The sequence below is a fragment of the Haliotis cracherodii genome, unplaced genomic scaffold, assembly GCF_022045235.1.
Source record: "Haliotis cracherodii isolate W230 unplaced genomic scaffold, xgHalCrac1.p SCAF_3, whole genome shotgun sequence".
NCBI classification, from domain to species: Eukaryota; Metazoa; Mollusca; class Gastropoda; order Lepetellida; family Haliotidae; genus Haliotis; species Haliotis cracherodii.
In genome coordinates this window covers 67,252,036-67,266,028 of record NW_027266286.1, presented here as the reverse complement: position 1 = coordinate 67,266,028, position 13,993 = coordinate 67,252,036, and the positions used below count along the sequence as shown (strand labels likewise).

Here is a 13,993-nt window from a genome sequence, read left to right as displayed (position 1 = left end):
CCTTAACACAGACCTAGGACTGTCTCAGCTATACTAAGATTTGCTTGTTACAACAGCGCCCTTGACAGTGATAGAAATTGGCACTCGTCCAATAGTCCTTGCCAAACTGCCCAATAATTAAGGCATCATGAGGACTAGTTGAAATTTGCCATTTTTAAGGGTTTAACTACATGTTATCATTATAAGGACTAGTGGACTAAAAATATCAGTTTCAATAGCTGGATCCATCACTGTTGTCACTCCGTCACTGACACACACTGAGCTGAAGATGCCGACTCCAGGTCCCGTCCCACACCATGACTATTACTGTAAGTGCACTACCATAAAACACCATAAGCTCAACCCATAAATTTCTCCCACTTTACCCCGGAGAGCCTATACTGAAACTGTCTGCCACTTCACACCCCGCTTTAGCAGCCTCATTATCTAGCAATCAAGGAACATGCAATTGTAAGTGCTTTGCAAAACAGTAGACAACCTCTCTTGATGAGACCACAGCTCCAGCCACCTCCAGACTGGTGTTCTGATACGTTGCTATCCTGATAACCGCAGGTACAACTCTGGTTCAGCAGAAATCTCTTCACGGTCAAATTAACTGCAACTTGAGAATAATTCATCTGGCGAACCAATAACCATCTTATATTTTTATTAACAGTGTGTTGAAACTGAGAAAAAAAAAACAGGATTAAAAACAAGTTGATTGAGTTGCCAGTGTTTCCACACCAGCCTTTAACAATCAGGGTAACTTTAGTTACTCTTTAGTGTCTCTGTCATATATAAACCATTAGCATTATGTATGCCAGGGGCCAATGGGGCTTCACAGCACTGTAGCTCACTTTATCGTAATGAGTGAGTGAGTGAGTGAGTGAGTGAGTGAGTGTTTAAGCTGCCTTTAGCACCCAGATCACAGGAGGAGACATCAACTATTTCAAAGTGTTTCCCTTAAACAGAATTGTTCCACATGGTCCTGTGCACAGCGCACAAGACACAAATCAGGTAAAGCTAAGCAATGTAGGTCACAGAGAACAGATGGATTGGTGACCATGTTTGGCAGCGTGACTCCAGACAGTTTCTAGAGCTTTGGTCCTACCCCACACTGAAGCACATGTAGCCAAGTGCTTTGTTCAAAATGTGCCCCTGTCCACCCAGCAGTGAATGGGTACCCGGTAGGATGAGATGGTAATGTCTCAGTTAACCTTCTAGTAACTTCCAGACAGCTTGGGTTGTATACTCCTCAAGGAGCTGAGAATGATAAGCGACTGATCAATTGATCAAGTATACAAATTATTCAGTGATTTCATGTTAAATAAAACGTTGAAAGATGTAAAAAATGTAAAATTTAATAAGTGAGTGTGTGTCTAGTAGAAAGCACATTTTAGTATTCTAAAAGTCTTAACATGGCAGGGAACAAAGAGAATGAGTTCCAAGCATAGTGTTCATAAGGAGAATCAAACCCAGCACTTAAGCTTGATTGGCCAACACCTTAACCCAAGACTACCTGCCTGAGACAGTCATCAGGTGATCTAAACATCCAATGATATTAACTCTGGTATACACCAGATCTGTTTTCTTTTCATAAATATATATATTCCAGTGTTTGTGCAGGTCATAGTAAAAAGTGAGTGAGTGAGCATGGTTTTACGCCTCTTTTAGCAATATTCCAGCTGGAGGTGTCATGGTAAATCGAAATATTGATATATTGCTATTGGTAAGCACTTAAAGTCAATAAATTGATTGTTAAATCAGTTTCCGATCAATAGTATCGATTTCAGTTGGGAGTATCGATAGTTTCGATTGTATTTACCATATCAATAAAATACATGCAATGCTGTTCAAATTTGTATTTCTTTTGATCAGGAGTGGTAGTAATTTACACATGGTAATGTGGAAGTTTATTTTTCTTAAATTATGAGGGTAAAGAAAAAACAAATCAGTCATATCTCAAACTTTTTGTTTGTTGTTATGGTCATCACATTCAAAAGACACTTCAGTTACAAGGTTTAATTCAACTCTAAAATCCATCTGAAATGATACACTGAAAACTATCGATATTTATCTCAATGGTTGCTTGCAATATCAATAGTTATCACAATAGTTTCTTTCAATATCAATAGTTATCACAATAGTAATTTCCAGACCAATAGTGACCCCTAATTCCAGCAATATCACGGAGGGGGACACCAGAAATGGGCTTCACTCATTGTACCCAAGTTGGGAATCGAACCCTGGGTCTTCGGGATGACTAGCAAACGCTTTAACCACTAGCCTACCCGACCACCCCTCAAAGTAAAAACTGATAGTCCATTTATCTTCTATTCGTTCTCACAAAGCAGTACACAATATGAAGAAGTGTCTTGTAGGTGAGCTCCTCCTCACTGCATCATGGGGAGGGCATTAGCTATAAATACCTCTCTGTTATTATCAATCGTGATATACACATCTAAATCTATCCAAAGCAGGTAAACAAGGGGAAGAAGTTCCCGCCAGCTCATGTTAACGGTTGCCCTTGTGACATTGCTCCCAGGTGTTGGCTGACTTCATGCAGTTCCCCTGCTAGCCTTGCTCCAAGGCTGTACTGAACGATAAGTCCATGGATGTGCAGTAATTCTATATAACTAATAGGCAAGTCTCGATATGTGGACAGTACCAGTCTCTAATAGGGACAACTTGTTCTTATGATTTACATAACTTAGAAATTATGATTTAATCTAAAAATTATTTCCTTAGAGGCTTGTGCAAGTCTATTTCCCTGCCATTAACCATATTGGCCGACTTGCCGATATTTTCCTACAACTAACCATGTTGGCTGACTGGCTGATATTTCCCTACAACTACCCTTGTTGGCGCACAGACAACTTGTCCTACATCTTTGTGAGATGGGATCTCACACATGCTTGCATCACTGCAGCCTGGCATAGATCAGCAGCGATCAGTGTATATCACTCTGTAGACTTGCACAAGTCTCTAAGGCAATAATTATTAGTTTAAATCATAAGTTCTAGATTTTGTGAATAAAAACAACAAGTTGTCCCTATAAGAGACTAGAGTCCACATATCTAGACTTGCCTATTAGGAGGATAGAATTACTACACATCCATGGACTTCTCTGTAAGATACAGCCTCGGAGCAAGGCTAATAACTCTGTAGTGTCTTAAGGAGCCAGAAATAAGTGCATTAGACAATGATGTTGGGTTGACATGGGTAGAGGAGACTCAGCAATATGTTGGTGTTGTTTCACCTGGAGCACACAAGCCAGTTAGTGAACCAGACTTGCAGGGTACGCTGACATACTGAATGGGTGAGTGAGTGAGTCAAAGCAAGTGACAGAGAGTGAGAACGAGTTAGTGAGTGTGACAGTGAGTGAGTGAGTGAGTGAGTAGAGTTTAAAGCCGCTTTTAACAGCGTGTCAGTTTAATGAGGGGGAAAAGCCCGAAGTGATGGCGTGTCCAAGGGATGCAACTCTGCACAGCGAATCGGGGCGCCTCAGACGACTGGGCCACCCGTGCCCCCTACTGACAGCGAGTAAGCAGAATGAGTTAATGAGCAGAATGAGTGAGTGGGTGAGCCACGGAATGAGTGAGTGAGTGAGTGATGTCTTAAGCTGCCTTGAAAGGTATTTCATGTTGACTTAGTTGCAATGTGGTGGTGGTGTGTGTGTGTATGTGGGGTGTGTGTGTTAATACCTGGCAGTCCAAAGTAACCGTAGTCATGGATACTGACCACTTTGGTAAAACAGGAACGGTGCAATAGGACAATAATCCTTGTCCATATAGTGTTCCAGTAACTCCATGCATGGTTAATGTCTATGTAATACTAGTCACACAACTACACCACATTGGTCCAACTTTACCCTTCTCCCTGTAGTTTTGAAAAATATAAATCAATCAAGAAGGCAGCAGTGATACCATGGTGATTGTCTCATTAAAAATGAAAAAGTTGATGTTCTTTCTTATCTGCTAGAGTGAGTATCATTCTGACTTGTGCTGAGCAAACTATTTTCCAAAATTAAAATTTCAAATTCAATAAAATACCCTACTCTGTGATCTACCCTCATGATGACGTTTCCCTGTTAACACACAGTTTCAAACCAATAGTTATTCTGACGAATTAAATTGTGTGACAAAATATTTTATTCCAATCTAATCCTGAATATTTTGTCCAGAATCCAACCTTGATAAATATTGTTACAACAATCACGCCGTCGGGGTACACAATAACACACCATCAACAGAGTGACCGAGTCTGACCACCCAATCCATTTGCCTCTTACGACCAGCAGAGTTTGCCGTGGAGCTGTTCCAACCTGAAATCCCTACGGGGTCCTTCATTTTCTTTCATCTAAAAGGGGTAGATAAGGTCTTCAGCAAACCATTCTTGCAGTAAAAGGCAACTATGCTTGTCGTAAGAGCCGACTAACTGGATTGGGTGGTCAGGCTCGCTGGCTTGGTTGATGCATGTCATCGTATCCCAATTGCGTAGATCGATGCTCATGATGTCAATCACTGGATTGTCTGGTCCAGACTTGATTATTTACATAACGCCATCATATAGCTGAAATATTGGTGAGTGCGGCATTAAACAATAAACAAACAAACAACAGTCGTCTCAAAAATCAGAAGAAACAAAAAGACATGTTTTTCATAATCTTTAGCTCTATCACTGTTATTAAGAACATTAGGGGAGTCTCCATGTTAAATGTAGTTAATCTTGGAAAAGTTTAGTGCCCACTGATTCATTGTTATCTACAAGAGTTACCTCCCTCTATGATGGGGAGTGAGTGAGTGAGCGAGTTTTGAACAGTATTCCAGTTCTATCACGGCATGTCAGCTTAATGTGGGAGGGAACCCTGAACCAAGAAGCATGGGTATTGTGCTGACAAACCAAGAAACATAATCAGGGCGACCAGCAATATAAACCCACGATCATAAGTTTCTAGCATGCCCAAGGGATGCAGCTCCGATTGGGAGTGAGTAAGTGAGTATGGTTTTACGCCGCTTTTAGCAATATTCCAGAAATATCACGGCGGGGGACACCAGAAATGGGCTTCACACATTGTACCCATGTCGGGAATAGAACCTGGGTCTTCGGCGTGACGAGGGAACGCTTTAACCACTGGACTACCCGACCGCCCCTCCGATGGGGAGCCTTGATGACATAGATATCAATGTCTCTGGCAATGCAGCACAATGAGAGAGGCTGGTGTATCACGGTATTGAACAGGATTACATATTTATCACGGTGTGACAGCTTGACGTGGCAGGAAAGTTGATGCTGTTCATGGATATCTACCACTTAGTAAGGTTAGAAACAAATAGTTTTTGTCCACTTGTCCTTACAATGATATCATACAGCAAAACCCTTAAAATGGGCCAATTTCTACTAGTCCTGAGTATACCTTTACTATTGGGCAGTTTGGGAAGGACTATAGGACTAGTGCCAATTTTTACGCTGCACTTAGTAAGGTTGTGGTCCAGACAAACCTAGAAACATAATAAGGGCGAATCAGGGACTAGAACCCATGATCACACGTATTGGGTGAACCTAAGGGACTAGACCTGTGGCACGACAGTGGAATTTATATGTACCGTATATATATAGAGAGACATTTTATTTTACTAAAGGCCTAGGCAAGGCTGGATCAAACTAAACCAAGTCTAGTTTCCTTGATTCTACACAGCAGAAGAGGAAAGGTTCTTTTTAAGAAAAGAAAAAGACAATTATTTTAAAGAAATCTATTCATAGACTACGTGTTGGGACTAGACTTGGCTACTATGGGATGTAAATCATGTCAAGTGAGATGACCACCATGCCCATGTATTACAATGGAAGTATCACCTGACTACCATTAGAAAGAACACAGTAAATGGTTGGTGCTGAATTCTCACTAATGACTTCGAAATATCAAACTTCCACCATTGGCATATATATAGAAAGAAGTTGTTAAAATCATTATTCATAACCTGTTAGACTTTATAGCTGCATGCATAAACCTGTATGGTATTCATGAGTGAAATGTTGTGAAAATTTGTTTAATATTCTACAGACCTCATAATTTAAATCTCTGGCTCGGCCTCAGAAGGTATATTCAGCAAATTATAATAATGCAGCCTATAATAGTAAAATATGGGCCGAAACTGTGAACTTTCTCTTTTTTGTCTGTTTGTCAAAGAAACATGGAAGTGCGTTTCAATTGGTGTAAATTCACTAATGAGTCGTGAATAATTTACATGTGAACACAGGGGCAGGGGAACATCCATCTTCAGAGTTACAAATATAATTTGTAATGTTCTTTTTCTCTGTTTCACCACAAGTCATGATTGCTAACAGATCCGTGTATTTACAGAGGGCTCCAAGTTAATCTAGCCTGTAATGTGTGTTTGAGAAAGACTCCCACACAAATTAATTGCCCACGACCATGTTTAGTCAGTGAGTGAGTCAGTGCTGGGGTCCCCAGCCTCTGCCCCTGGGCCATCACACAAAGAGGAGGCAGTCCTTTGACAAGGGGGACAACTCTTTGTGTTCACACCATTGGCTCTTTCATTATGGCCATAAGGTTTATTGAATCATTGTTTTGAGGAAGGGATAACATTTTATTCCAAAATATGAACATAAAGTAAACAATTTACAATCTGTTACTCAAAATGAATATTTAGTAAATAACTGGGTGATTTCAGTAAAGCTGCCATCTCAAATACTTTAACCATGTGAAAAATTCCAAATTTATCATATTAATTGATCATGGACTTGTCAAAAATCAATGTCAGAGTAACTTCTAAACAAAACATTGATTTGGATTTTCAATGATTACTGCACAGTGAATGCTGACTTGCATGTTTAAAGATAAACAAATCTTCTGATACTTTCTTAACTGCTTTCCAAAACATAAAAAAAGAAATAAAATTAACTTTAAAGAAAACTTGTTTTAGTTTTCTCATGTAACAGGTGCTTGCTGAGATTCAGCAGGTTTGAGGTGAGGGAGGAGGGAAGGAGGGTGATGGGAGGGGTAGTCTGACCTTATCTCTGACTCAGCTGGGCTGTTCCATTTACCTCCCAACTCTTGTCTACATCACGTGTCAGAAAGAGGGACCATCTCAAAAACACAACATCACAAAACTTTAAACTTTGCTTTCATACCCCAAAGATGTCTAATCACATATGATCACATACAAGCATAAAGAAATAAACACTTCTAAACTTTCAAAAGAATAAAACTATAAAAATACTAAACAAGGTCAACAGTCTTAGCAAGTGGGGAGATGACCCCCACAACAGGTCTAGCAGGGCGAGTGGGCTGCTTCATCCAGTGAAATCAGCTGGGAGCTGGGGGGCTGCCAACACACCCTTGCTACTGACACACTAAGTTAAAACATGAGAAAAAAGACATGTGGGGGAATACATGTGAGGGCTGGGAGAACCAGCTGGTATGGGACACACACACACACACACACACACACACACAGGATACGTGATGACAGATACACACACTGTATCTACACAGGATCTAATCTTACTCAGCAACTAGGAGTGGGTAATAAAACAAGATTGTCTGTAGCCTGCTGCCGACTCTCCCCCATTTCTACCACCTGGGGACTCCCTCTCATATTTGTTGTCTTCCACTTTGTCCAGGACAGGACCAAGACTGGTGTCGGGTTACAATTTAAATATCACAGGCAGCTTGAGTTGGGTGATGATTTTGTTTGTTGTTTAATGCCGCACTCTGAAGTATTCCAGCTGTATTATGTATATGACGTCAGTCTCTAAATAACCGAGTCTGTACCAGATAATCCAGTGATTGATATCATGAGCACCGATCTACGCAATGGGGATACGATGACATGCATTCAACCAAGTCAATGAGCAGGACCACCTGACCCTGTTGCTGAAGACCTTTTCTACCCAGGATCTCCACGGGACTACCAGGGTGCTGAGAAATGTTATTTTGTCATCATCATCATCATCATCATCATCATCATCATCATCATCATCATCATCATCACCCTCACCATCAATTATTATTATTATTATTATTATTATCTATTTTTTATATTCCATAACAGCAGGACTACCACTTTATATTTCTTACATAAACACTGTTTATCTCACTGTTGCACTCAGACATGAAAATTAAGATTTAACCTTCAATTACAGCTTAAAATTAAAAAATGGTGTCAGATATCATGTTGGTTAGAATACACTTGCATAATAACACATCTACTCAGAGCATCCAAATGAAAAACGGCTTGAGTTATTTAACAATAATACAACGGCAGTCACCTCAACGAGTTTTCGGAAACTGAATATTGCCAAGTTAAAGAATTATTCAAGAATGACATTTATTTCATATCCCATGTTATGCAATATTCACATGCAAGAAAAATCATTTAGATTTTTAACTTGTAATAAATTCCCTCACTGTCACCTGCAACTATTTATCACAATGCTATATTAGAGTGAGTTGGGTCTTAACGCTGCTTTTAACAGTATTCAAGTTATATAACGGCGTGTCAGCTTAATGTGGAGTTAGGTCTTAACGCTGCTTTTAACAGTATTCAAGTTATATAACGGCATGTCAGCTTAATGTGGAGTTAGGTCTTAACGCTGCTTTTAACAGTATTCAAGTTATATAACGGCATGTCAGCTTAATGTGGAGTTAGGTCTTAACGCTGCTTTTAACAGTATTCAAGTTATATAAAGGCGGGTCAGCTTAATTTCGGAAGAAAGCCCAAAGTGATGCAGGTCTCAGACATTTACCACTTTGGTGAAACCCATGAGTGAGTGAGTGAGTGAGTTTAGTTTTACGCCGCTTTAATCAATATTCCAGCAATATCACGGCGGGGTACACCAGAAATGGGCTTCACACATTGTACCCATGTCGAAACCGAGTCTTCGGCGTGACGAGCGAACGCTTTAACCACTAGGCTACCCGACCGCCAGTGAAACCAATGAGCATGGGTCAGGTGGTGACAAACCCAGAAACTTGTCCAGACTTATGCCAGTCTTATAGTGCTAACCATGCTACCGTTTAAGATAGATATTCCACTCAGACACAGTATACTGAGCCAACCAGCCTTGTTTTATCCCTTAAGTCACGTGAAAATAACAAGTACGATCTTTTAGCGTCTTTTGGCATGACATGCCCGGGGACCTTCCTCTCCCTGGGCAGACACTCTATCCACTAGACTATGGAGATGCCCTTGACTCTGAGAGTAACACTGTCAGATACGGTATCAGTGACATGTATCAAGTGAAGAAATCTTAAGCACTGTTGATACCAAACTGCCGTGGATCTTTCAGAAATATCTTCACGTGACATTGACCTATTTTGATAAATGTCCAAGATGTCGCTATCGCCTGCCGAAAAACTGGTAAAGTTGGCGCTTCTCCAGATAGAACGAAATCACATCACATGATGTAGAGAAGAGGAGGCAAAGAGCACCAACTTATTTCAGTGGCATTTAGAAGTTGGTGTGATGAAGTAAGACAAGTTCTATGGATGTAATAAAGAAGTTGTTCATCCATAGAACTCGTCTTACTTTAAAGAGCACCAAGTAACTATTGCGATTTAACTGTTGAAAGACATGTCATGAGATTGTCTACATAGGATTCCCTATATCGATAGGAAAATGTTACTCTGAGCAAAGGATGTCTGAACATAAATACAGGATACAATTTTAAAAGTGCTAATTTTATAGAAAAATACATAATAATCAGTACTTAACAGCTTCACCATTCAGCAGGTGTCACCTTGTCACAGCCATTCAACCTTGACTGAGTGAACAAAAATATGCACTTCAGGTTTAATCACTTCTCGTTTGGGAAAACATTATTGCCAATGCAAGACAATGTCAGTTATACACACTTTCGGCTGAATTACCTTGACCTTTGTTTCGCCAATCACATGATTTATAAGAAAGATCTCACAAACATCTTTCACCTACAGTAAATCCTCATTTTCTCAGGGTATCGCCTTGCGGATGACCTTGACTCTCGATATGAGTGAGTATGGTTTTATGCCGCTTTTAGCAATATTCCAACAATATCACGTTGGGGGACACCAGAAATGGGCTTCACACATTGTAGCTTGTCAGGAATCAAACCCGGGTCTTCGGCGTGACGAGCGAACGCTTTAACCACTAGGCTACCCGACCGCCCCTTTCAACCTTGAAATGAGGTGTTAACATGTACAGCTAATGTCTGATGCACTGAGTCATGGATATTGAAATGACGATACACAACACCAGATGCCAATAGTTGACCCCATGCTATTATGGTAAGAACTATTTTTATGGCTTTATAGCAGTAACTTGTAGGGGTAATTCATTGATAACAGGACTAATAAGAAAGAATGAAAGAAAAAATAAAAGAAGAAACGAATGAAGAAACAAACGAACAAAGAATCTAAGAAGAAAATAATCTCAAATTTGAACAAACTAACATTTTTAACCAAATATGCCAGCCAAGGACACCTAGTTTGAAGTTTTAGACACATGACTGCACTGTCTATACTTTGTTTTCCAGTTCTGAATACATCCCTTCATTACAGTCAGACACTGGACGGTAATGGTATTGACTGCATAGATCCTTGTGACCGAAGTATCATATAATCCCTCTACATCTCACCAAACCTCATACCATGTCCTCAGTCACTGGAGACCAATACATAAGGACATGTTCATGGTTCCAGCAAGACAAGACATTCTTCTCCATTATCACCTTGATTACCTACTTCAGGACATTTTGGATAACAATCAGCCCATGTTCTAGAAACTTAACTGATCTGAAAGCCTTTTTGTTATTTTTCATTTTACTGAAGTAGAAATAAATCAATAAACTAATATAAACTAATATAATATAAACTAATATGATATGATATGATATGATATGATATGATATGATATGATATGATATGATATGATATGATATGATATATAAAACTTATAATGATACTCAAATTTGAATAAATTATGATCACAGAGGAAAAACATCATGATTATGACAGGAACAAATAAATTTTAATTTTGATTGGCATATTCTATTTTGAGATAACAAAAGAGATTCAAAATAAATAAAAGATGAAAAAATATTAGAATGACAAATATATTTGTAGTGTAGAGGGGACCTGTGACAACCGAGGTCCCTGACCCTGAATGATAAGCCCCACATTACGCAAGCCCTCACAGCCCGGCTCATGACAAGCTTCTATTACAGCTGCAACTCAGAATAACTGAAACACTATACCGGAAATACCTCAACAATTGAATCATAGATTAGACTTAAAGGTTTACTCTTAACTGTACATCGACACTGAGAAAGTGGGAGAAGTAAATTCCAGTTCGGTTCCTGTTTGAGAATGCCACCTCAACTGTCTGACTGACTGCCAACGACTCCTAGTGTGGGTCAAAACAGTAATGTCCTGTTGTACGGCACTGGGTGAGTCAGGCCCAGGAAGCCACAGAAGTATTGTCAGTGTACTTGTACTGCAACAAAGGCTGCTTGTACTGGGACTGGGACTGGGACAGACCTCTGACTGTCACCCATGCAAAGCTGTTATGAAAGGCTGTATTATACCAAACAGCAAAAATCTTCGCAATAAATTATCATTTTAAGAGGCAAAGAATTATCTAAGTGAAAAGGTCAGACGTTAATGTATTTGCTATTGTGAATTTTGAGTGTCTTTTTTCAAATGAAAGTATTTCCGAAGTAAATTACATTAATTCCAAAAAGAATAAGAGCATAAAAGTGGCTGAATCGATCTGAGCCTAACTACGAAAGATGTATACTATGCCCTTACAGTGCGGATGTATCAAGTACAATACTTTCCATGCCAACAGACTGAATTTCAACCAATACACAACCAGGTGACATATTTCTGCGGGCATCAAAGTGACTAGGTATTCTGTTGATGAAAATGGACTAAACTGGCCACAGTACTGTCATCAAATATGTCCAACTGACAGGGCTGGGGGGTGGGGGGGGGGGTGATGCTCCTTCCCTTGGCACTGTCAGGAAGAGGGTAGTGGAGTCCCAGAGGGAAGAGAGAGCTGGGAAGATTATCCAAGATCAGGAAGACCTTCAACTGCCACCACTAAGTGAGTGAGTGAGTGAGTGAGTGAGTGAGTGAGTGAGGTTTTACGCCGCTTTTAGCAATATTCCAGCAATATCACAGCGGGGGACACCAGAAATGGGCTTCACACATTGTATCCAAATCGGGAATCGAACCCGGGTCTTCGGCGTGACGAGCGAACGCTTTAACCACTAGGCTACCCGACCGCCCCTGCCACCACTAAGGAAAATGTTGATAAACTACATGATATGAATATAGACGACTCACCACATGACACACAGCAAATTCAGTAGGCATTTCTCATGAGAGAGTTGAGTGAGTGAGTGAGTGAGTGAGTGAGTGAGTGAGTGAGTGAGTGAGTGAGATTTAACACCGCTTTTAACAGTATACCAGTTATATCACGGCATGTCAGCTAAATGTGGGAGTAAAGCCTGAAGTGATGCAGGTCTCAGACGTTTACTACTTTGAAACCCACGAGCATGGGTATGGTGCTGACAAACCTAGAAAAATAATCAGGGCGAACCGGGATTTGAACCCACAATCATGTTTCTGGTGTGCCCAAGGGATCCAATTGTGCACAGGGAATAGCAGCGCCTTTGACGACTGGGCCACCCGTGCCCCGAGTGAGTTCAGAACATTCTGAGGAATGAACAGGGCATGATGGGATCCAAGGCCTCTTGACTCCTGATCAGAAACGCTCCAAGTTCATTATCTCTCGTGAGACTTTACATCATCTGATTCTGCGATTTGTAACCATGAACAAGTCTTGGGTTTGCCACTATCAGCAAGAGACTAAACAACAATCAATGCATTGAAACATCTAACATCTCCTCCTCTAAAGAAGGCAAAGTCTATATGTTCAGCTGGCAAGGTGATGGCTTTGGTTTTCTTGGATTCCAAAGGAATCCTACTGGTGGACTTCCTCCTGAAAGGTCAGACCATGGACCTTGGAGGCAAATACGTTGAAAAAGAATTAGCAACCAATTCCTTCAACATATTCCGTCAAAGCTAGAATAGAATAGGTTTTCAGGTAAGAATAGGTTTTCAGCAACCCCTGCTTGCCATTACAGGTGACTAACGGGATCAGGTGGTCAGGCTCGGTGACTTGATTGATGCATGTCATCGTATCCCAATTGCGTAGATCGATGCTCATGATGTCAATCACTGGATTATTTACAGACCGCCATCATATAGCTGGAATATTGCTGAGTGCGGCGTTAAACAAGCAAACCAAAATAACAAAAAACTTGCAAAATCTTCTTTTGGAACTAAACCTTAAAAAGTCCATATCATCAAGTCCTGATCAAACAGATTGGGCAAGTTCACAATGACATGATTCAGATTTTTTATCACTGATGATAAAAATAACTAAGCTAAGATATGTGAAGCTGAAAATGAAAGAAACTAAAGATAAATATATGAATGTTTAATCTCAACCCCAAAAGTTCCCAGCTTCATTACGTTTATTCTGTTACTACTGCGACCTCTGTGCCAGCTGTCTGGTGGCAACTTCACTGTTATCTATGCAACACCACACATGCTTCCCCCACTGGAACAGCTTGATGAATGCTGAAGAGAAGTCTGTACCACGCACTTTGATTTGTGTACATCATACAGCTTATGCAGTGACGATAAGCAGACGTGTGTGCCCTGACAGCAGGTATCTTGTATCGTCTGATAGTCACTTCAATAAAGTTGTCCAACAATTCAACATGAATTTCTCCAAGTGCTGATGACATGCTCTATAATAACAACAGCATTGCTTTACGTCCCTTTGCTAATGACATCACAAGTGTCAAAATTAACCAACCAGTGTGATACCTCAGTTATCTCCCTTTGCTAATAACATCATTGGTATCAGCATAAACCAACCAGTGTGATACCTAAGTTATCTCCCTTTGCTAATGACATCATTGGTGTCAGCATAAA

The 13,993-nt window shown here is 40.3% G+C and overlaps 1 protein-coding gene across 1 annotated transcript in view; it reads right to left on the bottom strand.

Moving 5' to 3' along the window:
- The window catches only part of LOC139473659 (beta-parvin-like), an 85,275-nt gene that overhangs the window by 47,946 nt on the left and 23,336 nt on the right, over window positions 1-13,993 (bottom strand). The gene's annotated exons all lie outside the window — the stretch shown is intronic.